The 13,163-nt window shown below is 42.1% G+C and overlaps 1 protein-coding gene across 9 annotated transcripts in view; it reads left to right on the top strand.

The window, feature by feature from the left end:
• The window catches only part of HECW1 (HECT, C2 and WW domain containing E3 ubiquitin protein ligase 1), a 600,315-nt gene that overhangs the window by 248,804 nt on the left and 338,348 nt on the right, over positions 1-13,163 (top strand). The gene's annotated exons all lie outside the window — the stretch shown is intronic.

Genomic DNA, 13,163 nt, shown 5'->3' with positions numbered 1-13,163 from the left:
ATGTGGACACCTGTTTCCCTTGCAGGTCCCTCCTTCCCTGAGCTCCTACCATTGGGCTGTCTCAGGGCCCAGGGTTGTGATCTCCTCTCCCGTCTCCACACGCTGCCCTGGTCACCCCATCCCGTCTATGACCTATTTCACCTATGCGCAGGTGACACAAATTTTTATTTCCATCCCACATCTCCTTCTTGAATGCCAGACTTGTTTTTCTATCACCACTTGGATGTCTAAGAGGCATTTCAAACAGAAAATGTCCAAAACCAAACTCTTGTTCTGCTCCAAACTTGCCCTGCCTGCGTCCTCATATCAGTTCATGGCCAGTCTATTCTTCCACTTCACTCGGGGTAAAAACAGAAGTCATCCTTCTCTTTCTATCCTGCTCCATGTACAGTCTAGCAGCAGATCCTTGGTTTTCATCATCAAGGTATATCTAGAATGCAACAACAGCTTCTCTCCACCATCCTGTCCAAACCACCACCGTTTCTCACCAGACCTATTGCAAAGGCTCCTGATCTGTCTCTTGTGCCTGCTCTTGGTCACCTTCAGTATATCCACAGCATGACATCTGGAGAGAGCCCATTAGAACATATGTCACGTTATGTCACTTCTCTGTTCAAATCCCATCAGTGGCCTCCTGTTCCTTAGGAGCAGAATCAGAGTCCTTGCTGTGACTCACAAGGTGCTACCTAACATGCTCTCTCCTTACCTCTCAGTTTGCATCTCCACCTCTCCTGCTGGATCTCTGCTCTGGCCACTCCACCACTCCTGCCTCAGGATCATTGACTATGCCGTTCCTGAAGGCTTCCCAGCCCCAGCTCTGAATCTCCAGGTCTCACTTCCTCCCTCCTTCAAATCTGCACAAATGCCACCTTCTCTCTCCTTTCATTGCCCCTTCTGAGATTCAACCCTTTCACAGACTGCCATCCCCACTTCCTCTCCCATATTCATGCTTCGTTGTCCCCAGAGTTCACATCACTTTCTACTGTACTGCAGGATTCCATTAGTTTTATTCATTGTCTGCCTTCTCACTCTAGAATGTAAGCTCCTTGATGGTGGAAAAGGCGCTTTGATTATTTTAGTCACTGCGGTCTTCTGTCATCTAGAAAAGACACATAAAATGAATGAATAGATGTATTTGCTATTCCAAAGAACGCTGAACTGCATTTAAAGTGAAACATCATGTATTTCTCACTCAGTGCTTACAGGCCCATGCCAGGGGTTTCGGAAGATCAGTAAGACATTGTTATCCCTGCATCTCTAAGTTCATAGCCTTGCGAGGGGTCTGGCGTACAAACACACACAATACAAAATGATCCGTGTACGTGTAGCTCAAAATCAGATGCCCTGAGAGCTCAGGGGGACGCTCACAACTTGGCTGAGTTCAGGGATGTGGCATTTGTACTTGTGCAGAATGGGAGTCCCTGGCAAAGAAAAAGAATGCATCTTAGACAGACTGTGCCATGTGCAAAGGCACATAGGTGAGGCCGGGTGCAGTGGCCCATGCCTGTTGTCACAGCACTTTGAGAGGCTGAAGTGAGCAACTGCTTGAGCCTAGGAGCTCAAGACCAGCCTGGGCAACATGGCAAGACCCTGTCTCTACAAAAAATAAAAAGGTAGCTGGCCATGGTGGCACATGCCTGTCTTCCCAGCTACTCAGGAAGCTGACGTGGGAGGATCACTTGAGCCCAGGAGGTTAAGGCTGCAGAGAGCTGGGATTGCATCACTGCCTGGGTAATAGAGTAAGGCCTTGTCTCAATTGAAAACAAAACCAAACAAAACAAAAAAGAGAAAGGACCCAGGTGTCTCTATGATTGCTGTACAGCAGGAGGGATGTGGGTGTAAGGGACGGAGTGGCTGAGAGAGGCCTGGAAAAAGGGCAGGGATGGGACCAGCTTGTCGGGCTGTTTGCTGTGCTGGTGAGTTTGTGTTCATTCTGTAAGCAATTGGGGGGGCTGTTGAATGTTTTGAACAAAGAAAGGACATGATTAGATAGATGGCAGGTAAATCCTCTAGCAAAGGTGTGGGGAAGACAGCAGCTGACTTGCTGGAGTTCTGTCGGGGGCCTGGAGGTGGACTGAGCCAGAGAGAGGGACTTACCCAGCTCTCAAAGGGTGGCTGGCCTGTTTTTCATGGTTGAAGCCATGACTGGGGACTTACGTCATTTACAACCATCAAGTTAAAAACAAAGAAAGCTGGCAATAGCAAGTACTAGGAAGAGCATAAAACGAGGCGAACTGCACAGATGGTCCCTTCCCTTTGGTAAGCACAATGGCCCCACCTGGAGGATGGGCTGACTTACTGCACCAGAGAACCTGGGCTTGCGCATACCCTGGGGAACCGCTCATATACGTGTATAACCAGTTGCATATAAGAAAGCAATTGGCTTGAACTAGCAGAATGAAAAAACTGGAAACCATCTAAATGCTCATCTGTAGGAGAACAGATAAATAAATTTTGGAATATACATCAATGAAATATTATGGAATGATTAAACCAGAAAACTAGAGATGCCTGTATTACTGTAGGTAAATATCCCAAAGAAGGATGTTATTACTATATTGTGGGGAACCTTTAAAATTATGATTATGAAACTATTCATACTACCAAAAAGATTATTAAAGACCATGAATGATGATAGAAAATGCTGTTAATTTTCTATGAGATCAGTATAGAATCTACAGAGGATGCCATGGTTATTAATCGAATAGACCTTTTTTTTTTTGGAACAGGGCCTCACTCTGTCACTGAGGCTGGAGTGCAGTAGCATGATCACAGCTCACTACAACTATGACCGATCTTCCTGCCTCAGCCTCCTGAGTAGCTGGGACCACAGGCACATGCCACCACACCCAGTTAATTTTTTTTTTTTTTTTCATAGAGATAAGGTCTCAGTATGTTGCCCAGGCTGGTCTCAATCTCCTGGGCTCAAGTAATCCTCCTGCCTTGGCCTCCCAAAGTACTGGGATTATAGATATCACCATGCCTGGCCAGCTGAATAGACCTTTGATTTGGATTTGCATCTTATTATATTATTTTTAGATGCCTACATGAAAATTCAGAATGCCACTAAATACCACATTTGCTTTTGTAAACCAAATAATAATATCATGTTTTATATTAATTTAGGGAACACTGGGGTTAAAATGGAAACTGTTTTGATAAAAATTCAAATGATATAAACTCTAGCCTTGACTCTGTCCTTCTTATTTGCATAACTTTGCTCACATCCCTTAAACACCTGAGCCTTCTGTTGTTGGCTGGTTTGTCTTAAAATGAGGTCAGGAATATCTACCCTGCCTCCCCGGTGGGGTGATGATGGTGAGGATCACAAGATGACTTCGGGCAAGGGGCTCTGCCATGTGTAAGTGCCCTCCAGCACTTGTTACTAATACTTCACTGTCTAAATGGTTTACTTTTTTCATCTCATGGAAGGCAGAGATTTCAAAATAACATTGTCACTCAACTGACAGGTCAGAAAAGACAATGAAGCAGCCTGGCTTTTCTATTCACAGACCAAATCATTAGGGTCTGTGTTGTTCCATGTCCTTGGCAAAGCAAGTGCCAGGATGGGACTGGACATGCAGGCGATGAATGAGGAAAGAGTCTGTGAGGGGAAAAGGCCAGGGAGCTGTGAGAGTCTGACCCTCCTGGAGGAGAGAGCAAGGGAGGAGGGTGGAGCGGAAGCCCCCAGGCTGCAATGTCGTTTCTAAAATGCTGCCATCGGAAGAGCCTGGCTCTCCTGGATGTGGACGCTCTCTGCATCCCTGCTGTGTGCAGGCATTGGTCAGGGCAGCCTGCAGAGGATGGACTGGGCGTGGGGGCTCCAGAGCACAGGACTAGGTCCATCTCCAGCTGTCAGAACGCTAAGCGCTACATTTTCATGGCTGCCACAATGTCATGAAAACTGCCTTTCATATTTGGCCGACCATGGCTGTCATTATTTTTAGCAAAATGACATATTAAAAAATACATTCATCTAGACAATATAATCTGGAAGTCAATGCCTCTGTCATTATGAATGTCTCATTATTAACATCAATTATTTCATTATTTACTGACCAGTGTTCTGCTTTATGTTAAATACTTCCTGTCACTGGCAGAAACAATGTGATATTGACCACTGTTTTTAGTGATTTAACATTGATCTTGAAGTTCAAGCTGATGAAATAAAATATAAGGCAAAAGCTACAGGGATGGTTATTTAAATGAGAGCAAATGGCCGTTTTTTTTTTTTTTTAGGGATATGAGTTTCTATCTGTAAAGTGTAAGGAAAATATCTAGTTATTTGAATTAATAAGAGTTTATTAAAAGCTAACAATATTCCAATATAAAATTTAAAAGTGATTTAAAAAGCATCTGATTTCCAATGGTAATGATAATATAAACTATCCATACTTTAGTCACTAAGTGCAGAAAGTATGTAAATAGAAATACAAAAGTTTACTAAGAAACACAAAAGATTTAAATTAATCTAGAAATACAAAATTTTACTAAGAAACACAAAAGATTTAAATTAATCTAGAAATACAAAATTTTACTAAGAAACACAAAAGATTTAAATTAATCAGCCAACATCCCATGTTCTTTTATGAGAAAACCGAATATTGTAAAGTTATATTTTATGTTAATTCATATATAGTTTATAATGTTATTAATAAAATATCCTCCATTTTTCAGTTAATTGACATTTTTTCTTACTTGAAATTAATAACATTATTTAAAAATTTTCTGAAATAATGGATAGCCCAGAAGAGGTACATTTCAAGAGGACAAAGAAAAGGAATGAAATAAGATTAATACAACTGTATTTGAAAGCTACAATAATGAATAAAATGTGATCCTGACTCCAGAAAAAGTAATAGATCCATGAAGCTGCATAACTCAGAGTAAATTCTAGCACACAGAAAAATCTGACACATGATAAGGGGGAAGCAGGTTACCGGTAAGGAAGAAGTATGTTATTCACATGCACCCAAATCAATTACAAATGGATCTAAGAGCTGATATTTTCAAAATAGTGCTATCACATGCTAGATGGATGTAGAAATAATATTTACCTCTATCTGGCTGCAGAGAGTGAGTGAGTAGGGCTTTCCAAAATTAAAGTGTTAGAAAGAACCAGAAAGAATAGTTTTAACACGTAACATTGGAAATCTTACATTAACAGCCAGATACACAAAATTAAAAAGCAAATAACACCAAGGGAAAATATTTGCAATAAGTATGCTAGACAAAATCTTGCAGGCCAGGCACAGTGGCTCACGCCTGTAATCCCAGCACTTTGGGAAGCCAAGGCAGGAGGATTGCTTGAGTCTAGGAGTTCAAGATCAGCCTGGGCAACATACAGAGACCTCATTTCTACAAACGAAAAAAAAAAAAAGCAGCTTGATATTTTAGAATTCACAGAGCTCATATACTTGAGCAAAAAATAATAACAAGCCCTAGTAGATAAGGCTTTAAAGAACAAGATCAGACAGCTCACAACAGGGCAATATAAATTGGCTAAGAGAAGGCTAAAATGTACAGTCAGATGCAAAGAACTCTGAGAACACTCAGTGTTGCTGAGTTTGGGGTGAACACTTGCCTGGATCACCAGTTGGATAGAAATTAGTAAGGCCTTTTTGTAAGGTCGCTTGGCTATGTATTCATAGCCTTTCACTCAGCTAAACTCATTCAGGCCATAATGTTTCTCACATCAATGAAGAAAAATGCAGTACATATTGTGTGTGTGTGCAAAGATGTTTCTCCACCATTATTTAATAGCAAAAATATAAACAATCTATGTGTCCAAAATAGGATCAAAAAACTAAATGATAGTATGTGTATAAAAAGCATCCATTACAATTTATGAAAATATCTTAGAACTTTCAATGAATTCCATATTGCTTATACAACATGTCTTTAAGACAGAGGAAAAGAAAAAACAAAGGGCAGCACGGAATCTACCAAACGGGTTAACAGCGGTAGATTCTGCATCATGTGTGTCTTTTTTTCCTTTTATTTTCTGCTTTTTTTAGCTTTCAGATTTTCCACAGTATGAGTGAATTATTTTTGTCATAAAAAGGAAGAACTATTAATACTATGTTTAAATGAGATGTGAGATAGCTGTTGTAACTTAAGGTCAAGAGACATTTAATTTCTATTCACTTTCCGGTAAATTAGATACGTTTCCAGGGTTGAGCTCTCTCCTCCTTCCCTATATTGAAGGCTTTGCGATCAACTGACACCAAGTAGGAATTCATTTTTTTTGGAGAGGTGCTTTACACCATAATGGCATTGATGAGTCTCATAAGATCCATTGCCATGGGAAATATTTCTTAAGTGATAGAATTCTAAACTGTTTAAAAAGAGACCTCTGCCATTACCCTTAGCAAACTGGCACGTGAACAGAAAACCAAAAATGGCATGTTCTCACTTATAAGTGGGAGCTAAATGATGAAAACTCATGAACACAAAGAAGGAAACAGACTCTGGGGTCTACGTGAGGGTGGAGAAGGAGAGGAAGGAGGGAAGCAGAAAAGGTAACTGTTGGACACTAGTCTTAGTACCCGGGTGATGAAATAATCTGTACGACAATCCCCCATGACAGCAGTTTACCTGTGCAACAAATCTGAACCTAAAATAAAAGTTTAAAAAAAAAAAAAAAAAAAAAAAAAAAAAAAAAAAAAAAAAGGTGCTATAAATAGAGGCCTCTGATTCAGGCAAAAAAAAAAAAAAAAAAAAAAATTAATGGATGTTAAAGTTAACGGGTGAAAGTTTGAAGTGACGGTTTATTTGTGTAATCTCCAAGTATCTCTACACAGGATACTTATTCCTAACAAAGGATAGAATAGTGACTTTACAGTGGAGAAATCTGGCAGACAGCACCTTCACCAAGAGTTGCCGTCACCAGTGCAGCTTGTACTCGGTTGGTGCAAAAGTAATTGTGAGTTTTGTTATTTGTTGTTGGTTGTTTTTGTTTTTTGTTTTTTGTTTTTTGCCACTACTTTTGATGGCTAAAACTGCAATTACTTTTGCACCCGCCTAATATCTCCTGCTACAGGACTCTGAGGACTAAGCATGGCTTCTGTGGCTCCTGCCGAAGTCAGAGCCTGACTCTGATCACAAGGAAACATCAGACAAATTTGAAGGGAGAAGTGTTGTACAAAGTAACTAACCTATACCCTTACAAACCATCAGCGGGCTGGGCGTGATGGCTCACGTCTGCAATCCCAGCACTTTGGGAGCCTGAGCTGGAGGATTTCTTGAGGTCAGGAGTTTGAGACCAGCCTGGCCAACATGGTGAAACCCCATCTCTACTAAAAATACAAAAAAGTAGCTTGGCATGGTGGTGGGTGCCTATAGTCCTACCTGCTTAGGAGGCTGAGGCAGGAGAAGCCCTTGAACCCAGGAGGCAGAGGTTCCCGTGAGCCAAGATCGCATCACTGCACTCCAGCCTGGGTGACAGAGCAAGAATCCATCTCAAAATAAATAAATAAATAAATAAATAGAAACCATCAGTGTCATGAAATGCAAAGAAAGATAACTGAACTGAATATAGTACAAGATCTTGCATTATGGAGTTTTCTTTTCCATTAAGGACATTATTGAGAAAATTGATGAGATCTGAGTAAGGTCTGTAGATTAGGTAATAGTACCATGTTGTGGTTAATATTCTGATTTTTATAACTGTACTTACTATAGGTATATAAAAGAAATATCCTGATTTTTATAACTGTACTTACTACAGGTATATACAACAATGTCTTGTTTTTGGGAATAGGCATCAAAGTATTTAGGAGTATGGGAGCATCCTGTCTACAGATTACTCTTGAATGGTTCAGGAAAACAGGATACACATACACATATGTATATATAAATATGTATAAATACATAAATTATATGTCTCTCACACAGAGACAGTGAGAAAAAGGAAAAACAACAGCAAAATGTGAACATTTGGAGAATCTGTGTAAAATATATTAGGGAATTCATTGTCGTATTCTTGCAACTTCTCTGTAAGTCTGAAAGTATGCCAAGATTTTAAAAAATAAATTAAAGCAAAAAGGGGATTGGTGGCTGCAGCTCTTCCAAGCGGTTAGCACATCATTAGGGCCCTCCAGCTCCTGAGTTTGACATGCCTTTTTCAACACTGAATCCTCTCTCTATTCTGCAGGCAATGGATGCTATGTGTCTGGTGCTGTTCTTAAAGCCTTTCTATATATTTTCCTTCCAAAATCTGTTGACAGCACTATGAAATAGAATTCTAATCCTCATTGACAAGTAAGAAACTAACGTTTAGAGAGGCTGAGTAACTTGCGAAGATCCCAGAGCCAGAAAGTAGCAGAATGAGACTTGGACTGGGCCTTCCCTATCTCCCTCTGCTCTCCTGTCTTTTCCATAGCTGGGAATCATATGTCCCTCCCATCACAACCCCTTGAATGTAACTCTTTGTTTCTGGGTATTTACAAATCTGAAAGCATCCCTGTTGGCGTTATCACATGACGTGGATTCACTGAATTGATTTCCACCAAGGTGTATTATCTTGCTTTGCTCAATGTGCCACCTTAAAATCGTTCCGCCTTCCTCAAACTATTGGATGCCGGTTAGGGAACATGAAGCTATTTCACTAAGTCTGTAAATATGAGATCCTCTAAGCTCTTTGGCGTAATATGAGCAATCTCTAGCATACTCTGGGTGCTGTTTTGTCAGAAGCCCCTCCTGGGCCATGGTAAACAAGTGAAAGCAGCCAAGATGATAACTTCCCTTGGCAGGTCTTCCTCCTACTCCCTCCCTGTTCCAGCTACTTTAGTCTGTGAAATTCAACATTGTAATTGTATTAGTGCCTTCACGGAGATTCACTGCTTGCCAGCTAAAGAGATTGAAAAGGACCCAAGATAGTAGATTCAAGGAGATTATGTGGACCTTGGATGATGCTGGAGACTTACTTCCCATGGTTTTCAATGCTTGGGATTAAAATCTAGTGAAGATACAGGAATTCCACTGTGGGCTTGTACCAGTAACACAGCTCCTCAGCTGTTGTCAGCAGGAGCCAAGTCCCGGTGGTAGCATTGAGGAGGGCACACAAAATGCGTTCTGACATAACAACCTCTGGGAGGAATTTCATCCCAGAGTTGACAGTAATCAGGGAAAGATCATAAGGAAAGAGCTTGAAATTTCAATGAAAGAAAAAAAAAAAAACCAGAAAATACAGAAAGAAAAAGTAGAGGACCTGGTTGATTGGCATAGTTTGAATGGGCCACGGGAAAGAAGAAAGACACCCTTCAGTGCGACCTTGCAAGTTTCTATGTGTGCCATAACCTCTCCTCCACTGGTGAACTATAAGACCCCTCCTTCCAAGTAGGTCAATTTAGGGAAAAGCCAAGTGCTGGTGGCGTAAAAGAAGCAGACATGCCATCTTGCCCCGAGCAATAGAATTTAATTCAGAAGAGGAGTAGAAATGGAGGCTGTCTATGCAACTGCATTAGCTTCCTTTTGCTGGTTATGCTGTGAAATAAACATCCAGACAATCTCACTGGCTTCCACAACAAAGGTTTATTTCTCACTCACGCCACATTTGGCTGTGGGTCAGCTGCAGCTTTCCTTCCCATTCTGCTTTGGGCTCAGATGTGCTTCTGAAGTGTAGGCTGGAGGCATAGCTCAATCTAGAACTAGAACATGGTGTTCTTACGGGAAAGGGGGCAGTAGCAAGAGGGATGGTGAAACTCATGATACCTCTTAAAACTTCTTGCTTACAGTGAACATCACATTTAGTTGGCCAGAGGCAGATCTCCACTCTGGAATTTAAAATAAATCTCTCTGGGGAGAGGAGGCAAAGGACTCTAGGCTATCACCATCTCCAGAAGAGAGAAGACTTTATATCTCTCTAGAAGTCTCTTTAAAGTAGCCAATAATCATTCTTTAACCCAAGTGCCTTTGCTCAGAAATCATTAATGCCAAAAACATAAAAACACTTGTGGAACACTGTTTCCTGACACTCATGCTTTTAAATATTCTGATTACTGTGCCTACTTGTAGAGACCCAGTTTTCAGAGCTGTGGAAAACTATGAGCCCCTCTGGCTCACAGCTGTCAGTAGGCACGTATTCTCCTTTAACTGACATGTTGAGGCAAGATCCAAAATCTAACTTCTCCTTCTCCCTGGCTGGGTGACATTATCTCCCAGAACCTCTCTTTCTATGTGCAATATCACATCACATCTGGAAACATTATGTTTTCATATATTTTCAATATGGAAACAACAGTTACTAAAAAAAAAAAATCACAATTTGGATATTATAATATTTTTTGCCTCATTAGCTCTCAATATTTTATCACCTACTAACATAATTTATTTTGTCTCCGGGACTTTTTAGATGCCATAATGGTAAAGACAAGAGTTGACCACACACAGTTGCATATATCTGCGTCAGTGCATGCCTATGGGTTTTAATATCCTTATGTTGAAATGCACTACTGTTGGTTTTTCAATATCTGAGACACTCATGTGATTGAAGAATCTTAAAATATTATCCAGTAGAAAAACATGTAATTGGAAAAGGTGCTGTCCAGTTAGCAGGTCGACTGATGATAGATTTTCTTGGATGCTTCTCCTTCTCCTAAAAAACAACTTCCATAAAAATAGTTTTATGAAAGCTTCCAAAATGATGCGAAATAATACTGTTCTGGAAGCTAGGAATAGGGATTGGTATATCTGACTCCAGAACTGATTTCCAGGATAAAAGTGCAATTGGGCTCTGAAGATCAGCCCAGACCTCTGTCTACCTGCACATCTCACCTGCCCTCGACAGCTCCAGGCCCGCACCAGTCAGTCTCAAAGCCCACATGTGCTCCTCTCTTCCTGTGCTTATTGGAGCTCTCCAAATCCCAAAAATGCAGCAAAGCTGGAAGTGGGTATAGCAATTCAATGGGCATAGTCAAAGCTGTGATGTCCACAATAGAAAAAGGCAGATTGAGAGAGAGACACATGAAAACAGATGATAGCTTCTGGTATGGGAAAGAAAAGATGCTTCATATCATCCAAAAATAAGTTTTGTTGCAGGTAGCAAGACGAGCAGGTAAGGAGCAGCCAGCTTCTCTCTGTAGTCTGTAAGAGCAGGTGCAAAACAAGCAAAAGGTTAGTTAGCCACAGGCTTTACAAATGGCATGCAGTAGCACCCTGCCAGTGACAACTCTCCCCTATCTACAATTCTGCCAAATTCTCACCACCCACATCACTCCCACCCTGTTCACACCATCGTGTCTGGCCTAGATTCTTGTAAGGTCTCCCAACTTCCTCCCTCCTCTTCCTTCCAGTGTGTTTTTAAAGCAGCAGCCAGAGAGCCCCTGCTCAATGCCAGCGAGATCATGTCGCTTCCCCACTCAGGGCTCCCCAGTGACTTCCCACCTTGCAATGTGTCAACAGCCGAGTCCTTCCAGTGAACTAGAGGCCTAACGCGACCCGGCCCCTCGTGACATCCCCAGCTTTATTTCCTCCTGTCCTCCCCTTTGTTCCCCATGCTCCGGCCACACTGGACTCCAGTTTCTCAGGAAACCCAGGTGCTCTCCCAGCTCAGGCCTTTTCACCTGGAATATTCTTCCCTTGGGCAGGAATGGACACCGCCTTAGCTTCCTTCAGGTCTTTACTCAAAACCTCCTTATCTTCGAAGTTTTTCTGGAGACCTAGGGAAACCTTCCTCTCCTACCTACATCTTAACATTTCGCTTCTCATGTATTGTTTCTCGAAATCGCACGGTCTCTAACGTGTGCATTTTACTTATGTGCCGTGGTTTGGGCTGCTCTCTTCCCCTCCACACGAGCTCCACAGCCAGGGCCCGTAGGCTGTGTCGCTCACTCACATGTTGCCTGACCCGCAGTGCCTGTATGCAGTTGGCCCACCACAAACATTTGCTGAGTGAAAGCATGAATCAAAAGTCCCCTCCGCGTGAGGCCCTGAAAGGAACTATGTGCACAGCGAATGAAACAAGTGCTGAGTAAGAAGTCACGCTTTATGACCACCTGGGTCCCTATGCAGGCCTCTTCTCCTTATCTGGTAGCCTCAAAATAGTGAATCACCAGCAAATCCAGCCAATCCATGGTCCAGGCCCAAGTCTTGACTGCACTAGTCCCTTGGAAGCTGGCCGGAGCACACCTGGGCTGGTCAGGTCAGGAGAGCCTCCCCTAGACCTGGCAGAGCCACATCCAAGGGAGCCTGGAGCTCTGTCCCTGGGGACCCTGAGGGAAGAAGTAGAACCCCTGCCCCCACACCAAGCACCTTACTTGAGGTGAAATCCACAGAGGGTACCCCCTGCTCAGAGGAGTGGCCACAGGGGGAGGAGATTTGGCCTCCCATGATGGGGGACCTCTGTCCTCCCAGGCGGCACTTGAGACCAGGAACTGTGTTTAAAGATAATACTTGGAAACAAATACTAGGCTGATAAAAGACAACAGAAGGGAATAAGGGACTATTATGCTTTAAAAATGCAGAATGAGATGGCATTCTTGGCCAAAACTTACGATAATTTCAGAAAACATTTTGAACTCAAGAAAAAGAAAACATGGGCTACAAAGCAGCACGGACTTCGTGTGACCTACATGAAGAAATCTATGAAGATTCATTTAAAAAATCAAAACAGGAATTTAATACATGCAGAGACATGGTGCTCCTGGATGGGATAACTTTATGTGCAACACTTTCCCAGATTCATTTCTTAGTTTAATTTAATCCTGCTAACAAAAGACGTGAGTTTTTATGTTCTGGAGGATGGCCAATGGGTCTAAGTATTGGACTCTACTGGCATCTTGGTGGGGAGCCCTGAGTGTGGGTGTGGGTGGCATTCTCCTGCACACCCAGCACACTCCCCTGGGCCCAGAGCGATCAGCTCTCTGGATTCTAGATGGACAAAAATGCAAACCTGAAAAGAGACCTTATTTCAAACATTAATGAAGGGCGGGGTGAGGTGGTTCAGGCTAGTAATCCCAGCACTTTGAGAGGCTGAGTGAGGAGGAGGATCACTTCAGCCCAGGAGTTTGAAAACAGCCTGGGCAACATAACGAGACTCCACCTCTTTTATAAAAATGAGAAAACAAAATTAATAAAGGGGGCACGTGTACTACCCAATGTGATATATATGATACATACATAGTATGTATGTTTATATGCATTAGTCCATGTACATACTCACA

The sequence above is a fragment of the Saimiri boliviensis genome, chromosome 10 (genome assembly GCF_048565385.1).
Source record: "Saimiri boliviensis isolate mSaiBol1 chromosome 10, mSaiBol1.pri, whole genome shotgun sequence".
NCBI lineage: Eukaryota > Metazoa > Chordata > Mammalia > Primates > Cebidae > Saimiri > Saimiri boliviensis.
The sequence above is the reverse complement of the archived record's forward strand: the minus strand, read 5'-3'. Positions and strand labels throughout refer to the sequence as shown.